The sequence below is a fragment of the Cottoperca gobio genome, chromosome 22 (assembly GCF_900634415.1).
Source record: "Cottoperca gobio chromosome 22, fCotGob3.1, whole genome shotgun sequence".
Classification (NCBI taxonomy): Eukaryota; Metazoa; Chordata; class Actinopteri; order Perciformes; family Bovichtidae; genus Cottoperca; species Cottoperca gobio.
The window spans coordinates 18,711,200-18,730,628 of NC_041376.1; the positions used below are offsets into that span (position 1 = coordinate 18,711,200).

The following is a 19,429-nucleotide window of genomic DNA, read 5'->3' on the forward strand; positions in this document are numbered from 1 at the left end:
TATTTTTGTTAAAACGTTTAAGAGAGCTGTTAATTTAACTTAAGTCATTTATATCGAGGGCTGCAGTTTGTGGTGATGTTGAATTGTGTCACATCGCTGGTTATAATATTTAGTCCATGCTCTGATATAAATGGAATGGACACATTTAATCACATCTACATATTCAGTGTCACGCAGCAGTGAAATAAAAAATACAATTATTCTGTATTATTTGTAAAGCTGTGGCATATAATTCAAGGATCCTTTTTTGTCATTATGCAACACAGGGTTACAGAACTAAATGCAGTTGTAGCTTAGTCCCTTATGCTACCCACGAATAACATGACAGAACACACACAGCTGTTGTAGTAGAATTCCTGAAGCGTATTCTTTGAATCTACAACAGAAATCAATTTTACAACAGTCATAAAATATAAGTGCAGGTTTGTCCACATCTTGCATTTATTAAAAAACTGTCAACCAACACAGATGAATATAACATGTTTTCATCTTTCTGTTGTGAATAGTAATAAAAGCCAAACGCCTCAGTCTGTGCAGACAGGTAAACATACGGCCACTGACACGGTCACTTTATTAAATGGGGTTACAGACTAACATTGGCAGCAATGAATGCAATCAATGTGGTAAATTGAATTGAGCACAGTGTCTTGGTCTCCAGTCGGCCTCGGTTGCCACAGGCAAGACCTCCTTGTTTTCCAATCAGAGGCACTTATCGAAACCCCAAACCCTCCGATGTGAGATAAGCGGTCAAATCAATCGGGCAGAAAGACATAATCCAGCAGGGGAAATATGAAATGAAGGCTAAAATCAGAATAGACTTCCATAAGAAAAAGTATTGCTAAAGCAATCTGATTTACAGCTATAACTCAGACCCGAATCCAGCAGAAAAAAAGCACACAGAGCCTAAACCAAATATTATTACTGTGAAATATTTATGCAGCTGACTTGTTTTAGGGCTGCACTGGGGCATTTCTGTTGATGCCGTGGCTTCAGGCAGGTTTTAATAGGTAATCATTTCACTGCTGTCCATCACTTTACACTGGAGGGAGCTGCAACCCCATTTAACTTTAAACTGGTGCTTGTAAGGCCAGTAGGCAGTAATAGGGATGGATTTGTTTACAGCCGTAAGTCTACATCCCGCAGGCTTTCTACTTAAAAGGCATTGATTTAGGGTGTCGTTGTTGTGTGGATTACACTGTGGTCTTGTCTGTCTGCCTGGGTATTTCCTATCTGGGGCTTTCATGGTGGCAGCTCACAATTCAAAGAAAAATAAATTAACTTTGGCAGCAACTAAAGCTGGAAAATGTATTTTGTGTGTGCAGAGGTGAGGAGGGAGTTTCAGACAATCAACAAAAGCATATAACATCAAGAAGGAACTTTTTGTGCGTTCGTATGAGTGACTTATGATGTCTAGAAACAGAATGAAATTACATGTTTAACAGCCAAGAAATGTGTACTATGGTGTATGTTGCCATCAGGTATAAGTAGGACATTACATTATGTAATACCCTTACAGCTAAAGGAGCTAAGCTGTGACCATTTGTGAAAATCAGTGCTTTATCACCTTAACGTTCTGTATATGGCTGATCAATTTCCCCAGGCTCCGCTTGTGCGCCCATTTCTCTCCCAGTAGAATAGGGATCAATGGTGGGATTTGTTAAGATTAAATGTATCAAGAGGGTAATCAGACAGGAAGTTAGCCTACTTGTGAACATGAATGCTTTAATTACATTAAAAGCCCATACACATATACTTCACACATGTAGAAGTTCCCATGAAACACAATCAGTAAATTAACACAGAACACAATGGTGCTGTGTAAAGCATGGTGGGGTTTTAAATCATTGATCCAAACTCCCCGTACACTTGTCTTAGTATGTATTGTATCTAAAGCTCAACTCCTGACAGCCAATTAAGAAACACCACATCATCCCTGTTTTAGCTTCACATAGCTGGCACATCTTTGAACAACTAGTTATTTCTCTTCACTTGCTACTGTCTGTGAGATCCGAGGGGCTGAGGGAGCTTTCTTGTCCCTTGGGCAACTTTAGAACTTTGTGTCCTGCACACTCTTGCAAGGGTATGGAATTCAGGAAGCCTGGAATGTCAGTACCTGGCCAAATACTTGTTTGACATTTTGGGGAATGAGCTTATTGTCTTATTGTCTTATTGAGTTGGTTTAAAAGTTATATACTACTCTGTCCATTAAACACGAGGCTAAATCCAGGAGACGTTAGCTAACTTAGCACAAAGACGGAATAGGGGAAAAAAACTAGCCTGGCTCTGTCCAAAGCTTAAGATACGATGTTAAGAAGCTCACCGATGCTGATTCGTACTTAATTCAAAGTATAAAAATGACATGTTGTGCTAGCCGACTCCTACCTGTAGCTTCATATTAAATGTACAGATATGGGAATGATGTCTTCTCGTCTAAATCTCTGCAAGAAAGTGAATAACTTTTCTTTTTAGCCATTTGTAATATCCAAACTTATTCCACGTGTGGTCATTTAGTGACTTTCAGAATCTGACTTTTACTCATTTAATCATTGCTACAAACCACTTTGCCCTTTTCTTCTTTCATTTACTAATTGAGAAATTGACATTTAGTATGCATTGTGGTAATTAACACAGTGATTGGTTTCTTAAATAAAGTGGTTCTCCACCCTGTCCTCAGGGCCCACAGAGCTACTGGTTGTCTATCTTACCAGGTTTTATTGTAGTTGATCACAGTCACCTGGCGTCCCTCATTTAGACCACAGGATGGAAAACCACAGCTTTGAAAAGTAAGTGTGGAACAAAGATTGGTTGTTTCTGCTAAAAACAAGTGGGTCGGTCAATGAGTTTGAGCACTTTCGAAGCAGCTTGAAGATATTCAATTAATAGAATTTCTAATATATTTGAGCTATTAATATAAGCTTCAAATTGTGATAAGTTCACAGCTGGCAGGGCTCACGCAAACTGGAGATTAATTAGCGTAGCCTTTTGTGACGTTTCACAGTATTTGCGCTCACAGTTATGTATTAAATTGACTGGTGAAATAACCCCATGTGCACTCCCTGCCTAATTCATCTGTGACAAATGAGCCCGAGAGACTCAGTAGTCATATTTAATTAGTTGTTGTCGATTCATTGAGGTGAATATTTAATTTCATACTATTTTGTTATGTCCCACCCACAATCCACTGGCAAAGTAAAAAATATTATTTCGTAATTTAATTAGTTATGACCAAGATACATACTGAGCAGGACATTTTACAGTCAAAAAATCAACAATGTAATGGTGACAGTGTGTCCAAATGACTAGATTACTGTGCTGAGGAGGGTCTGGAGATATTTAACTAAAAGATGCGTCACATTCTACTGCATCTATGGGCGCGGTGCCTTCCCCTGCAGGGGGCTTATCTTGAGTTGCAGACCCCCGCCTAACTCAGTATGCTAAGCATGGATAAAACCAAAAAAAGATAAGTTTTGGAGGAAAATTGTGTGTGCTTGATATGTGGCGAGAAATGAGCAAACAACAGAAAATGTGATGTTGAAAGACATATTGTGGGACATTTGTGAGGCTGGTGTCTGTTTAAAAGCCAAATAAATGATCATCACCTCCATGTGGATGAAAACACACTGAAACGGACATATTTAAATACAAACTGGCCTATTTTGTTATGTTCACTCATTTTAAGATATTAGACTGCAGCTATACGTTTTGTTTATTTCAAAGTGGGCTACTTTTTTTATTAATTTCATTTTCATTCTAAGTGTGCATTCTAAACATGCTGTGAGTGTGCTGTTTTTCCACAATCCAATGCATAAAGGAAATGTAATAAGCCACGCAAAGCTGCAAAAAAAACGTAACTTATTGCAGGTAGTTCACAGAAATATCTAGAAAAACAAAAGATCCATATTAAATCTTTAAAAAACATCTGCCTTCTCTTTCTGAAATTGAATTGATATATTAACTGCAAAGTAACTATACATGTGAGAATTAGCATATGGTGCATAGTGTATACAGTTAGTTAGTATAAGAATTGGGACACACTAATATCCCAGTAGACTTAAAATAGAAGAAACCCTCTGAGATTCAATTCAGAGAATGATCCCCTCCTTGTAAAGTTAGTGCACAAGACAATTCCAGAAAATAAATAGAAAGTTGTACCAAGTAGAAGAAAATGAAGAAATGATGTGATACTTTAGGCACTAAGAATGCACTGTATGCATGCAATAAAAATCGTGGAAAGCATATTATGTTGTCTGCCACAGTTTTATGGATTATCTATCCTCGAGGCTAATACTACCCTATAAGGACTTCAGCAACATTGCCTGCTGTTGTGAAAAGTATGGATGTCCTTCAAAACATGGTTTCATTCCAGTATCAGTATGAGTGCACAGACTACATATTTATTATGGATGTCCTCAGAGGGTAGCCCTAACCTGAAAACAAGTGTAGTGTTATACTGAACTTGGTTGGCCTTTATTTGAATAGATTAAAGAAATGATTCATTTAAATCAGCAGACATTTATAATACATCATTGTCTTTAATTGAGTCTGGTGAGATACAGACTATCTCTAAACCAGTGTTCTAGGTGTTTTCTGGTAAGTTACAGATAGATGTTTTTGACAACATTCACATTTGTTTTTGCTGCTTCTTTTTAATACCTCGAGTACTTTGCAGTCGGTTGCTGCCTTTGTGTACTTGGCTTGCATTCACCAACTAATGCAGCCTCCAACTATTCAACGCTCACTTCGGAGCCACTTGTCACTTTTTTCATGGTTGTTACCGCTCAGTAATTTTACAAGCAAGTGCATGATTTGTGAAAGACTGGATAAAGGATTGGGTTGTGTGAATTTATTTTGCACAATAAATTGGCTTTGCTTTTCGTTTACCTGCTACTCTGAGGTGTATACAGTACAGAATGTTGCTTGAGATACACGACTTGAGCTGAAAATGACACAATATTCTGAGCCTTACTCATTGAAAGTAATTACTAACACTGTGTTGCAATAGAGAAACACGGCTTAATACAGGTTATTTTTATTTTATCTTCATTTTAGTATCTTGTTGTTCTATAAACACATTTTCACTGAGCAGACAAAGCATTTAAAAGCGTTAAATTTGACAGTTATCTTGAAATGATAACCACATGCTGAGGCTCAGTCTGTTTCTCATGTCATTCCAATAATGACCTGTTTATAGCTGTGTGGTCTGAATCCTCATCCTCTGATCACTGCCTCAGTGTTCTCATTTACTGGTGGTAAAATGATTTCATTACACGTCTTGTTCACCCAGCCGCTTGTTACTACAGGCGGTCACTGGGTTTTGCTACTTTCTCCTTATCAATTTGCCTCCTACAACACAGTAAAAAAAGAATAGAGGTTGCAATATTCCTTGCAGGTGCTGTATAGTCACAGGTACAGGTGACCAGTGATACAATGGTTAATACTCCCGCATCTTATGCTAACCAGACACTTTATCCTCTACTCTACTACAAAAATGATGCATCTCTTTCCCTATGGGCTAAGTCTTAAAATGATGCAATTGGTGAGCTAAACAGAAATATTTTAAGATTTAGGGTCATTGCAAATTCTGCCTTTTATAAAACATACAGTACACGGTTTAATGTTTGCTCTCTTGTGTTGTGGCGGTGTGTTCAACGTCCATTTATAGATCATAAATGATATCCTGCAACTGAAGCCTCTGCTTTTTTCCCTATGTGATTTTTTGCACACACACACACACACACACACACACACACACACACACACACACACACACACACACACACACACACACACACACACACACACACACACACACACGTGATCTACATATTAACTGGTTAACTCAGCTTAGCATACAGTATGGGGGAAACAGCTAGCCAGGCTCTGCCCAAACATAAAAAAACACCCTATCTAATAAGCACCAGTGACTACCAGGAGTCTCCACTGGTTGCCTGGCAACCTCACGGTCTAACCTCACCTGCTGGCTCAAGCATCATATTTAGCATACAGACATTATAGTGTCCATGTTTCTCTTCCATTTCTCTGCAGGTTCTTTTTATAAATATATAAAACTGTTCCTTTAACAATACCTTGTCCACAAAGTCCATTCCAGACACATGAAAACTATTTCAGTATTCAGCAATTATTAAATGTCAAGTAACATTTCACTTTTTGCAAAGAAGTAAGCCAGAGCAAACCCAACATCTCTGCGTTGTGTATTTGCTGTGGAGCATGACCATTAAACAGATTTTCTGACTGCTTAGAGTGACAATAACCAACCTGATTCAACCCCTGGACAGCAGCAACATCAGCTGGAGGTGCTGCTGTTTGTTTAAAGGTGACCTGTCACACAACCTAACATCTGAGGCCTTACGAACCCCACTGTGGTTCACAAGATCACCAGGAGGCCAGTCAGGCATCAGCGAGGCAGGGGACATGCCACTATGGAAGGGGTAAGGGTTATGTAACTTCCCACTTTTTTGCCTCGATGCGTACAATTTCTGATGCATATTGACAGTTTCTGACCTCCAGAGAAGGAATGAACGAGCTATCCAAGATCTGTTCGTGACACTGCATTGTCTTCTAGAAGATCCATGTACTCAATACACCATTGTGACTCGAACATTGTACAGCCAGCGTCGTCCCAGGGCTCACTCAGACACGGAAGACCTTTGGGATAATGAAGTCAAGATGGCACTATTCTTTTCTTGGAGGCCTTGGAGATGAAACCAAATGGTGTGCCTTCTGTCTCTGTTGTTTCTGCCTGTCTGCACAACCTCTGCGTGAGAACAGTCGACATTTACAATGTGAGCCAGATGCTTGTGATCCTGAGGCTCCACTGTCACCAGGCTTCTGGGACAGTGGAAGCGACTCATGTTGAGAGGAGGGACCTGCAGCCTGTCACTTTGTCCCTTAGATCTTTTAAATGAGAAGTATTCCTTCCTTTGCTTTTAAGATACACACAAACAAGTTCAAACACTCTATTAGCTACATTTGAAATATAACAATACATCTTAAGTTTTGTTTTCTTTTTACATTCTCCCATTTCTTGACTTCAGGCGGGGGTTTTTCTCCATGGCCTATCTTCCTAATAAAAAGTCTCCTGGAAAGAGCGGCTGAAGCAAACAGATATTAAATGTCTCAGGTATTCATTTGAGGACAAATTAGATGATTGCAAAAGTGACTTTTACTTCATAAGGCATAATTACTATCATCTGATCGGGCAGTGGGTGCTCTTCATTTATAAAGGGGCTGTCAGTCTCAAATTAAGTTTACAGTCTCCTCATCTGACCTTTTAAATTAGATTAGAATAAAATAAAATTGAAATGTCATGTACCCTATGTTTTAATCACTCGGGATATTAAAACAGTGAAATAATATCTCCTGTTTATCAGTCTGAAATGTCAAAATGCAAGTTTCCTCCGACAATATTTGCCATCAGTCAAGTAAATATTCTCTCAAAATTGGCAGGAGTCTGCTATTGTGCAGACATGAGTAGAATACTTAGTATATTATTTGATTATTTATTTGCTTACTTACCTTGTTCCACTACCCTGTCTATCTCCATAGTTCTCAGGGTCCTGCTCATTATAGCTTTACTTAGTCCCTAATGTCCACCAGGTACAACAGAGAATACAGAGTAAGACAATAGACAGTAAGCTATCATATTTAGTTGTCTTTCTGTTTTTAAATGGAAACGTCTTAATATTTTGTTAAGAAGAATTAAGATATAGGCTAAATTTCTTTACATGAAAAAACTTATCATGATAAAGTTTAGGTTTGTTACATTTCTTTTCTTTATTCTGCTATTTATCTTTGCACAATTTATTTGACAGTTAATACATAATCAATGGAGGAATAAATTCCTCTCATTTAAAGTGATAGTTTTTTTTTCCTTTTCTTTTTTTGAATGAGTTAAAGTTAATATAATTAAAATTGCTTCACAACGTAAAAGCTAAGGCGAGGACATGCATCAAACTAGGAGAGAAAAAAATTGATGTTAATATCATGAGTAATTGGGAGAGTAATGAATTATGGAGCAATGAAAAAGTGTGAACAGCTACAGACATTTTAGGTTCGGCTTTATATCCTCCTCAGCATGGTTGCCATAGATGCCAGAGCTGTGTTCCTCTTTGGTCTGTGGTTCTGTCTTTTCCTGCTTCTATTTTGGTCTCCCTCTCAGTCCAAAGTGTCAGGCGGTGCAGGAGGGGAGTGGCAAGCCAGTCTTTCACCACAGGGACAGAAGCAGAGTTACGTTGTCTAGCCAGAACCCCATAGGAGACATTAGCCCCACAGGTACATGCTGATGAAGACAGTGGAATCAATATTCCTGCCATCCTCCCCACAGAGACACACATGCACACGCACAAACACTACTCTTAATCCTCAATCCTAAACCTGAAAGGTAAAGTACAACCTGATTATGTACAGTTAAATATCATTCATTCATTATATTTAGTACTTTTTGCTTTAAACTGCCTTTGATACTTCGGTTAGTTACATCTCCTTATTTCTCAGAATGCATTTTGGAAAACACCATATGCTTTTTTTCCCTTATGTATTTGAACAAGACCAATAATTTTAAAGGAACATTTTGGGAAATGCCCTTTTCCTCTTTTTGCCGAGAGTTAGAGGAAAGAATAGTCATGTCTGTCTGTCACATACAATGATGCTACAACCAGGAGACAGTTAGCTTATCTTAAAGGAGCAGTGTGTAGGACTTGGTGGCATCTAGCGGTGAGGTTGCAGATTGCAACAAACTGAACAACCCTACACTCACCCCTCCCATTCCAGGTGTCGGGGAGAACCTACGGTGGTCTTCAAGGTAATGTAAAAAATGCTAAAGGCCCTCTCCAGAGCCCGAGTTTGGTTTGTCAGTGATGGGCTACTGTAGAACATGGCGGTGCGACATAACCAACTCTGTTTGGTTTTGTCACATTTTTCTGCTGTAGCATCAATGGACTAAGCTACAACTGCATAGCCCGTATTGCATAATGACAATAAATGATCCCTATGTAGATATGAAGGGCTCATTCTACTAAATACACAACAATTTTCAGATGATTATACACTAACAAAAACATAGTTATGAATAATATATTCCATTTCTGCTAATAGTTTCCCCAAAATCCAAGGTTTAAAAGATCAGCCTACTAGCATCTCTAAAGCTTGCAATTTAACACGTTATACATTCTAAAACTCCCCATAATGCTGCAACTTGTAGCTTTCTTTTATGTATGGATTATTCAAAACAAATATATAATGTGTTAGTCTTTATGCAAAGCTAAACTAACGTCTCCTGGAACACAATCTAAATCCGTTCCACAAAACAAAACCTGTATAAATATGTCAAACCTGTTCCTGAATGATTTCCTTTTTTCTTGCTGCCTTTTGGTCCTCATAAGGATAGAAGCGTAAGAAAACCCGCTGACACACATCTCATATCTTCATTATGCCACATGTGAGTCGGGGGTCCCCTGTGACTCACAGTGTGAGGGTATGTCACAGAAGATTAAAATACAGGAAAGATGAGTGGGAAGTGTGATGTGCATGGGGAACAAGGATACAGGGTGAGAATGGATAAAAGCTGATCTCCAAATAAAAGTTGCACAAAGCAGAGTGAGACAGAAAGAAGAAATAAAAGGTGAAGTGAAAGTAGAAATGAAATTGATACCACAGGCGCTGCTCTTTTTGGCGTCATGCTGTGAGCTGCTGTGAGCTGGTAATAGCAGACTGATTAACTTGGAAGACTGGATTCCCACCATCCCTGCAGTAACCTAGTCAGAATATGAAATAGGACTTCCTATGAAAACTTTCAAAATAAAACATTAAACGCAAGTGATTTTTATAAAAATAATTTCAGACGTGTGGAAAAAGAAACCGCTATATATACTGTATAAATATTTCTTTAAATGTCTTGTTTTACTTTGAAACTCTCATTGCAAAGTAGTTGCTGCCGTCTATATATAGACTTGAAATTAAATCCTGCTTAGGAAAGATGTGTTCGGGTTTGAGTGATAAGCGAGCCAGGTATTGACCTGTTCTTAAAACCCAGACAAGCTTATCCTGAAGTCAGCGTATACCACCTCTGATGCAATGATTCATCTGTTTCAACAGAGATTGATTGGAGAATTCATCAGTGCTGGGTGTCTATGAAGAAGCCTTTCTCTTGATGCAAATGTGACATTTTGATATGATTCCACTGGTCACCATCATGTCCTCTTCGTTGTCTTTTTGTGCTTCTCATTAATCTAAATTTAGGGTTGACACAAGACAACCCTGACTTCTGAATCCGTTTTGAGGGAAACATAATTTCTCCTGCATTACACACGTAGTAAATGTTGTAAATTGAAACAGAACCAAACAGAAAAACTACATGGTTATGTTTTGGCAAAAAACGTATTTAGGTTTAAAAAAACAAAACATGTTTTGGATTACAATCAGTACGTTTTTTACGTTATTTAAGTTATTTAAGTTATTTAAGATTTAAAAGAGATTTCACCGGGAACACAAACAGTGCGATCTCCTGTGTTCTGGATACATCGAAAACAAATGGGACAAAAAATGTTTCCATTGAAACATAAATGCAGTCCAGTTGTATGTCAACACATATCCTAGTGAATAATTTTTTGCATGAAAGCTGCCATGCAGTGTGTTGTTGCTTTGTACCTCTGTCGAGAGGGCCAATAATAACTTATTTGAAAACGAATGAAGGAATAGATGAATAGATGGATGGGTGAATAAATGGTGGGTGATAAATCTCTAAAATGACCAGAGAAATAAAATAAATAATAATAAATTGACGATGTGATCAGATCTGAGAGTGATGCTGGGATCTACTTAGGTATTAGACATTGACAAAGACTCCCAAGACAAACAGCTACTGAAAGATACCTGGACCTGATGAGACTAAATAGCCTGACTAAGTTACCAGTGAAGACCTCGACCTCATTACCTTTACTTACAGTCCTTTCCTGTTCCCGACCACCAGCTGGTGTTCACCAGTAGCCTTTACCTTTTCCCAGCGGTTAGCTAGCACCTTTAACTCTGCAATGTGACCCCTTCTCTGCTGACCTTCATCTCACCGCTGATTTACTATTAATGACTTCTTAAATCGATCCTCTGTTTCTCCTTGTGTCTGTATTCGGGAGAAAATTCTGTCATAAATAAAACCAATTTGGTTTTTTTTATTGTCACTTTAAAATCTCACTGTTCCTGCACCACTTTATTTATTTATTTGACTTTTTATATTTTACCTTATTTGACCTTGTTATTAGCTATAAAAATGTGCGGCTTATGTGCCAATGGGGACATTTCCCCACAAGCAGTTACATGCATCTGTGTGATGGGGCTACTTTTGAATAAAAGCTTCATAGGACAATAGTTTGATGTGCTGGGTTGGACTCAATTAAGCATGATTTTAAAATGAAATACTATAAATAATAAGTATCATATTAAAAAATGAAGAAAGTAATTGTGAAATAAAAACAAAATGAGAATGAGACACATTCCATGACATATTTGTGTATTCTATCCATCTTTTATTTTCTGAATGTATTAAACAAATGCATTCATTCCTTCCTCCACATGTCAGCCGCAGGAGCAGGCCTGACTTGCAACCATAATTAAGGATCACTGTATAAGCAATGTCCTGCAGGGTTTTTCTGTGATCCTCTATACTAACATTTACAGTGCATACACGTGACGTCAGCACCTTGTATTTCTGTATTTAATGTTTTCATCTGTATTAAGGGAATCGTTTTTATTCTATTTCATGCTTTTACTTTGAAGGAAGATGCACCTCAGACTCGCTGTGTCTGCAGCTGCTGGCTTTATGCATCTCTCTCTCCTCTCCCTCCCTCTTCCTCTCTCTCCCCGCCGTCACCCAGCGCTGTGCAATGCCTCGTTAAACCTGGAGCCGCCGCCAGGAAGGATGCGCTGCCCGCTTCCCGGAGACGAAACCAGATTTAAAAAATATTAAAAAGAAAAAAACGGATTTTTAAACATTTTTTTTTAGGGAAGGTAGTTTTTCATGGAAGACATAGTGGAAAGACACCGACTCAGCAAGAGGATTGCGTTCAGAGTGTGAAAGTGTGGGAGTGTGTGTCAGTCAGAGTGTGTCCCTCGGACTCAGACCCACTCCAGTGATGTAAAAACGTGAAGGTGGATTTTGGCATGTGGAGGAGCAGGTAAAAGGTAAGACTCATGACACTTCACTGAGCACAGAGCAGCTTTCACACTCTCAGTGTGGAGCTCCTGTGGTTTCAAGCTGTTGACAAGATGAATTAAAATTTTACCTTGCACGACTCAATATTAACTGAAAAAAAAGATATTTACACTTGGTTTCATCAGCAGACTATAGGCGTAGTCCCTACCAGGGCGTGAGGTGTGAGGAATTTGGGGAGGATGCAAGTAAATAAATAAATAAATAAACAAGAGAAGTGATGAGGTCCCCATGACGTCTGTGATGAAAGAGAATGGAGATACAAGCTCTGCCTCAGTTTGGGAGTGCTGTAGGTGTTGAAGGAAGAAAATGTGGTGCAATCACTGTGTGAGTTTGGGTGGATGACGACACTTCCCTCCCTCTAACAGTGTGGGATGAAAATGTAATCAATTAAGTGAGGTTAAAGTGTCAAATTTGCCCTGGGTGAATGGTTTGAAGCCTTTGGATGTGACTGTAGTGTTTTCTTCTTCACTGAAGCAGCATAGAGATTGCATGTGTAGCCTGGACGACACGATGGAACCAACACACTTCACAAGCTGGATAAAACCCTCCCTGAGCTGCACAGCGGGGATGACACATGCACTGTGTGAAGTTGGCGGCTGGTGCTCTGCTGTGAGTCAAAGTGGCCCTGCAGCAGAGGAGCACAGTCCTTTTTTTGTACCCCCCCCAGAGTGGACCAGGATCTCTAAAAGCCTGCAGGGGAGGGGGGGTTATAGTGTAGATATATTCTTTCATGCGGATGAGTGCTCACAAAAAAACTCACTCCACACACTTTCTATCCTGTCCTTAAGTATGAGAAATAGGACTGAATTATAAATGAGTTATGCTCCAGCCAGCTTCTGTCTCCTGTCTGACTTCGGCGGGCATTAATTGAGTATGGCATTGCTACTGTAATTGTGTGCAAATTAAATCTTATCTTTATAATGGAGAGCAAAGTTCAGGGGGGGAATTGCCAGGAATGCATTTGTAATCCATATCTAAAAATAAAAAGGAACAACAGTTTGTCGAGCTGGGTCAAATAACTGACCAAATTCTTACATCTTGTGCCCACGAAGCTAGAATATCAAAGTAGGTTTTTTTTAAGTTTCCTTGTGACGAATGGAAGTCGGGTTTTACATTTGTATTTTTTTAACAAATGCGGCCACTGCTGTCTCCAAGCCAGAGGGATGCTAATGGAGGAGAGAGAGAGGATACAGGCGTCACCGCTGCAAGAGAGAGAACGAGAGAGAGCGTGTGTCTGCGAGAGAGTGTGTGAGGCGTTTCCATGGCAACCTGTCAGGGGTGTGTTTGGTCCCTGGAGACGGTGAAGGAAAGGAGGGGAGGAGAGAAATGAGAAGCGAGGAGAAAACTATCCCTCGTTAAGGGTGAGAGGGGGATGGGAGAGGAGATAATGGAGGGAAAGGTGGGATTGCCCCCCGCCCCTCCTATTGTTTGTTCTTCTTCTTTCCAGTCGTCCTCGCGTGCTTCCTTTCCTTTTCCTCACGCCACCTCCTCTCTTCATTTGGAACTAACTGGCAGTGCTTGTCATGGCTGCGGTTGTGTCATATGGGAAGGGTGTCACGCTTACCATCAAGTGCACGAAGTGTTTGAACTCGTTCTAGCTCGTCATCATTCTCTGTCGACTTTGTTTGACACTTTTCTTCAACACTTCCTTGACGTGTCTTTAGTGAGTCATACTACCCATGACCAAGTGTGGACCTCACAGCTCAAGTTCAACCCCCCCATTTATCACTCGTCTTCATGAGCCATCCGACTTACCATGCACCCATGTGGCTGCATCAGCCAGCTGGTTAGCTTCTTAACACTTTTATTTCCCCTCAGATGGAGCCAATAATGTAAAGAAGCAACGGCATTGAGTATTTAGTGCTGTTTACTTCTACTAATGACCTTTATTGGTATCGTTAGGACCTCCGTGATCTGTGGCTTTTAGCTTCCACTCAACACATGTGTATGACACACCCACAGCCAACTATAAAGAGCACAACGTGTCTGTCCAAAAGTCCAAGGAAATTCTCCTAAACCAGATGTAATAATTTAGGCATGAACATGAAGGCTTTAAAATTGATAATGTAAAAATGTATCCTCAATATATATCGTTATTGGCACATGGTGCAGCAACAAGTGTCAGCTAAAGATCCAGATTTTTTCTTTTAGTGATGTATATATGTAAATGATGTATATGTCTACTTGCATGGAAGATAAGCATATTATGCCTCAAAGAATTGTTCACAGTCATACAGACATTTTAAAATTTGATCCATACGGTATCATTTTGTGCCTGTCTGTCTCACATGGTGCTAATGCAGGCTGAGGCAGCTTAAAGAAATGCAAGGTGTGTGGCACTGACACATACTAAGCAGCAGTCCACTGTGTTTAAGAGCAGCTGCTGCAAATTCATTTTTAGTAATAATTAATGATCAGCTGTCAGCCTACTGCCGCCTGTTTTCTTGTGCTTGCTAAAGTGAGAATTGCATAAATTAGCTAAATTAGAGAGTAAAATTATTTGTATTCAGACAAATTAAAGCTATATTTCTGGGTCTCTTACATCCTTATTCTATATATATTAGTGCACAAATTGAAGTCATTGTACTGCGATCAACTATTGTAATCAAAATAAAAGAACAGCTGGCTGGCTGAACAGCACCATTATTAATGCAGGGACTCACACAAAAAACTTTAATTGCTTTAATAATTATCGTTTGAGTTTAATTTTCCTACTGCATAATATCCCAGATGTTGGAGCTTCCTGCCAGCACATGAACGTACTATAATATAAGTCAGAACAAAATTGAATCATTCTTTTAATTGGATTACTATGTACTGATATGGTCAAATGTAATGGAATAACCCAGGCCCAGCAAGTTTGAATTTTGAAATTTATTTAAAGGGACAGTTCACTACAAAATCATGAATACATATTTTTCCTAATACCTGTAATGCTATTTATCAATCTAGATTGTTTTGCTGTGACGTGCCGAATATTGGAAATATCGTCCGTAGAGATGTCGGCCTTCTCTCCAATATAATGGAACTAGATACCACTCGACTTGTGGTGCTCAAAGCACCAACAAATGACATTTGAAAAACCCAACAGCAATGTCTCTTTACAGAAATCTGGACCCTATGAGGGGCCGTGTCCATCAAAGCGTTTTTTCCCATAGAGCTGCCGTATTTTTCCCAATTATTTTGCAATGGCAGATATTTACGCTGCACGTTTTTTTGCGTTTTTTTCTGGTCGCTGAGAATTTTAAAATGTTCAACTTTGGGTAAAATGATGCGCTCGTCACTGTCACTTCTTACCGAGCCATCTAAACACAGTGGAGGAGGTACATATCTAAATACTAAATGATACACGTGATATAGTGTTTCAAATTGTATTGATCTAAATTGGGACTGCCTTTTATGTGACATGAAAAGCTCCCTGACCACACCCTCCTCCCCCCAAACACAGGTTTATAGGTCGTCTGTGCGACCCATATTTCCATTCAGTGTTAGTCCGCGACCTCTAGTGGCCGTAGTTATTATAACGGGAGCAAGGGAGGACGTCAAGTAAAAACAGTGTTACTGCGTACCGAGGCGGGATGGGTTAAAGACATTGACTTATTACGTAAGTTAGGAAGCAAGTCCACTTAAGCCATATGCGTGCCTTATGTCATGTACGTAATGTATCTACTGTAAGTTACGTAACAAACGTACTTATTTTAACACAAACCAGTTTTGTTGCTTTAATATTTCAATTAACAACTTTAAAAGCTGCGACCGTTTCACAGCGTGTGCCTGTTGCTGGTACTCTCCAATGGTCATATACTGCGTGTCATTATTTTAGCTTTTCTAATACTAGGTGTTCTGCCAAAACTAAAAGACTATAATAGAAAACAAATCCACAGATCATGCAATGTTTGAATAATAATATAATAAATTGAATAATAATGAACAGATAATGAATTGTTGTGTAAAGGAGGTCACAGATGTCTGAATTAAGATAAAAGCACAGAGAACATTTGCACATTCTCAACTAACATCACAGAGCAGCAAAAATAGAAACAACATGTATGAATCATGGGATAAAAATGAGGCTGTACAGTCAGTGTAGCAGACAGTATCCTCTTGTTCTTATTACAGATTGGGCCAAAGTAACAGGACAGTGAAGGCTCTCTCCTCATGTAGCCCCGCTACATTAGCCATGCAGCGAGACACGGAGGACTCGGTTGTTATTGGAGACACATTTTTAGTTTGACAGGGAAGACAAGGCTAGTCTTTGGGGCCCTTTACTTGAGTGTGATTAGCATTGCAGATGTGAGTTTCTGTAGGCGTCAGTTTCAACAAACTCAAAGTTCCCCCGTCTCCAGTGCATGATTAAAATGTAACAATTGTGCGTGGGAAATTCACAAGAGCAGAATTATGCTCCGACACTCACACAGCCTATTTCTTGCTCAGGTATGTTGCACCTCTTCCTGCACACGCTTTCTTGCTCTTCCACAGAACAGAAATACACACAAGGGCTCGACCCACATGGGACCTTTTTTATTTCCACGGTGGAGCCAAAATCGTCTCCGAGCTGTGAACAGCTATTATTTTCTCCAGATATTCAAATCTATCAAAAATGAACATGTGAAGGAGAACATTGCTGGAAATGAGAGTCACGCTAATTTCCCAGAGACACAAAGGATGAAGACAATAACTGTCAGCGTGGAAACTGGTCTACACCAGGAGCACTGATGAAACCTTTCAAATAGTGTCATAATCATAAGTCATATTAAACACAACAATAATCATTTAACCGACATACCCATTGCCATAATAATAATCATCATGACAATAAAACCATATTCACGCTTATGTAATCCTGTTACACTAAAATGAATTCAGGTCACGGCCCTCACGCCAGCCTAGGATTGATCCATTTTAAAATAAATATATGATCAATAAAACTGCATCATATCCATTGCTGAAGACACCAGTGTGAAGCTGATTCTTAATGAAAGCCTGCACTATTGTGGGCCATTTATCAGAAAATCAATATACTGTATTGGTGTCAACCTACTGTAACACAAACACACGAACACACACAGGCACCCAGCTGCACATGAACACGGATCGGGGTCGGAGTTTGTTGGTGCACAGATGGCATGATATGTTGCAAATAGAGGAAGAGCTACATATGCAATCATTGTAGATCTGCATGTTTTATCAAACCAACTGTGCTAGCTGCAATTTAGAGATTGATATATTGTTACAGCTTCTCTCACACATTTCTGCTTTAATAATAAATGCATTCACATTAAAATGCCACATGGGACGTCTTAATGAGCACAATGTCCATACTGCTCTGTAAAGTCTTGACCCAATGCAATTACACATCGCATTAATAACTAATGAGGTTATTTGTTGCCTTAATGTAGACTAATCTATATTCCGTCCTGTAGCACAGCACATACTAGAGGAAACTGCTCCTGAAACTTTGAGGTTCTGAAAGTCAAAATGTTTAGAAGTGCCTGTCACTCGTGCTGCCAGATATAAAGACGCTCAGCTCTCAGTGATGTCAACAGCTCATAATGGCACACATCCTTCCCCATTGAGAAATGAGAGAACGAAAGCAACAGGCAGATCTCTGGAGGACGCACTCCTGCAAGAGGCGCCAGTTAAATGGGAAAAGGCTTTCAGCATAATAAAGTTCTCAGGTTAGGAGTGGGCTTCCCTTCCTCTACCATTATCACATACACAGGAGGAAGGTTGACATTGAGCGCAGTCGGTAAAAGGAGCCGGGTGCCCTTTTTAAGCAGTACATTCATTATTACAGTCGTGTAGTTTAAGGAGGATATTTTTCCCCTCTGAGAAATTTTCGGAGCTTTTTATGAAAGTTCTGTCAGTGTTAGCTAATGAACAGTTTTAGCATGCAGTATGTTTGTCCTGGTCGGCTATTAAACTGAATATCCTAACAATATTACCTTAAAGGGTAACTTTGGTATTTTTTAAGCCATTGTGTTTTCGGCTTGTCCGTACATTCGTCTGTCCCATACTTGTGAACGTCTTGAGGGATTTTTTTCAAATTTGGCACAAACGTCCACTTGGACTCAAGGATGAACTGATTGGAATTTGGTGGTGACCTCACAAAACATGTTTTTGACCATAACTCAAGAATTCATACACTAATTGTGACAATTTCACACAAATGTCTAACAGGATAAAATGAAGCTGTGATGACATTTTAGACATATAACAGTTCACCTGGACCCTATTTTCCAGTGTTTTTGTGTGTAAGTAACTAATGGGGACAACTTGTCTTTAAATTTGTTTAGTATGCAGCAAGAGAGCGGCAGCCGCACAATGGGCTGCAATGTATTCATATCAGGCAATTACGCAACGTCAATGTACGTCAAGGCTTAGATTGTTATTATAAGAATATGAGAACATAATGGGAAGGACCATACAGAGAAATAAAATGCAACTGCAAAGAGAGGAGTGGCGGTGTTTTGTTTATTGTGTTGTAGTAAAGAAAGCGTCGCTCAGTGTTAATAAAAAGATGTACAATGTTTTCAATGTTTCAATGTAAATATTTCAATAGCTGAATATTTAGGTAGGTGAGGCCTAACCCTCTCGCAAGATTTCAGTAGACAGTGCTCCCGCTCAATATTGGAACAATTTCATAAATTGTTGTCCCCATTAAAATATGGGAAATAGGCTCCAGGTTGAATAATACCAAAGTTACCCTTCAACAAAGTATTTTTTCCAGAGAACTATAACTCTGACTTCATCCAACGTCTAATTTAATTTAGCATTAGCCAGCAAGCTACATTAGAAACGGCTTTGTGGTGGTTGTGCAACGTTAGCTAATTCACGAAACTTGCTAGCTGCTTATGGACAGCAGCATTATGATATTAGTTTGTAGTTGTAACGCAGTCATTTATTTTACTTTAAAATACAATTTAACACCATGAACTTCAAAAGTCAGTTCAACCAAATTACACATTGTTACACATGAAAATTACATTTCATTTAAAATAAATGTGTTTTTCCATAAACAACGTTTCCATATCCAATGTGTAATCCATTGCAGTTTCATTATTAACTCTACTTTCTGATGAAAGAAATAATAGCTGAGTTATGGAAATTGTGTTCTTTAACATCTAACAGAAAGTCAAACTTTTTATAATGCTAGAAATAAAAGATTATATGCTGCCTGATATTTGTGTTCCACTGGGTTTTGAA

General features: G+C 39.1%; 1 protein-coding gene and 1 long non-coding RNA gene across 3 annotated transcripts in view; one reads left to right on the forward strand and one right to left on the reverse strand.

The window, feature by feature from the left end:
- Window positions 1-5,056: 5,056 nt before the first annotated feature.
- On the reverse strand, window positions 5,057-9,705 carry LOC115027446 (uncharacterized). Its single transcript, XR_003834380.1, has 2 exons — window positions 9,352-9,705; window positions 5,057-8,299 (listed from the first exon to the last, which is right to left on the reverse strand). It is a non-coding gene; the product is annotated as an uncharacterized LOC115027446 (long non-coding RNA).
- A 2,208-nt stretch (window positions 9,706-11,913) lies between these two features.
- lingo2b (leucine rich repeat and Ig domain containing 2b) overlaps window positions 11,914-19,429 on the forward strand; it is a 34,219-nt gene continuing 26,703 nt past the window's right edge. For both annotated transcript variants that reach the window (XM_029461103.1, XM_029461102.1), the window contains exon 1: window positions 11,914-12,192. The gene's annotated coding sequence lies outside the window, so the exon portion shown is untranslated. The remainder of the gene's footprint in view (window positions 12,193-19,429) is intronic.